This window comes from Gossypium hirsutum, chromosome D08 (assembly GCF_007990345.1).
Source record: "Gossypium hirsutum isolate 1008001.06 chromosome D08, Gossypium_hirsutum_v2.1, whole genome shotgun sequence".
NCBI classification, from domain to species: Eukaryota; Viridiplantae; Streptophyta; class Magnoliopsida; order Malvales; family Malvaceae; genus Gossypium; species Gossypium hirsutum.
Window position 1 is genome coordinate 43,077,994 of NC_053444.1, and position 810 is coordinate 43,078,803.

Consider the following 810-nt stretch of genomic DNA (forward strand, 5'->3'; position numbering starts at 1 on the left):
TTCTGGGATCGATGGACATTCTTCAAACAAATGTTCTTCCCCACAATAAACACAAGCTACATTTTCAAATTGATTCAGTGGTTGTGCTGTAAAACTATTACACCCATTAGTAGTAAGATTTTTTAACATTGAGGATATTGATGATACTTGAGATGCGAGTGAAGTAAGAGCGTCTACTTTATGTATTCCAGTAACCCGTCTTCCTGACGCTGCTCGATTGGTTGGCCATTGATAATTGTTGTTGTCAATCCTCTCAATGATTTCAGAAGCCTCATTATAAGATTTAGAAAGGAGAGCATCATTAGCAGAAGCATCCACTACCATCCTTGTGTGGGCATTGAGACCATTATAAAATGTCTCAAGTTGAATGCAATGTGGGATTCTGTGATGAGGGCACTTTCGTAATAATTCTTTGTAACTTTCCCTTGCCTCAGACAATGACTCATCATCCATTTGTTGGAAAGCAGTGATCTCATACAATGACTTAGCATTCTTGTTAGGCGGGAAATACTTCATAAGGAATTTTTCTGCTAACTCTTGCCATGTTGAAATTGAGTTTGGTGGTAATGAGTTCAACCAAGCTTGAGCTATATCCCTCAGTGAATATGGGAACAACTTTAATCGTAATGCATCTTCGGGTACTCTGGCGAACTTGAAAGAATCGCTCAACTCCATAAACAGTCTTAAGTGTAGGTGAGGATCTTTGGTAGGCATTCCACTGAATTGGCCCACCCTCTGAAGCATCTGGAACATGACTGGCTTCAACTCGAACTATTGTGCCTCAATTTCGAGTCTCCTAATATCTGGATT

The 810-nt window shown here is 39.8% G+C and overlaps 1 non-coding gene across 1 annotated transcript; it reads left to right on the forward strand.

Moving 5' to 3' along the window:
- Positions 1–379: 379 nt before the first annotated feature.
- On the forward strand, positions 380–485 carry LOC121220527 (small nucleolar RNA R71). The gene has a single exon (XR_005917737.1). It is a non-coding gene; the product is annotated as a small nucleolar RNA R71 (small nucleolar RNA).
- Positions 486–810: the final 325 nt, after the last annotated feature.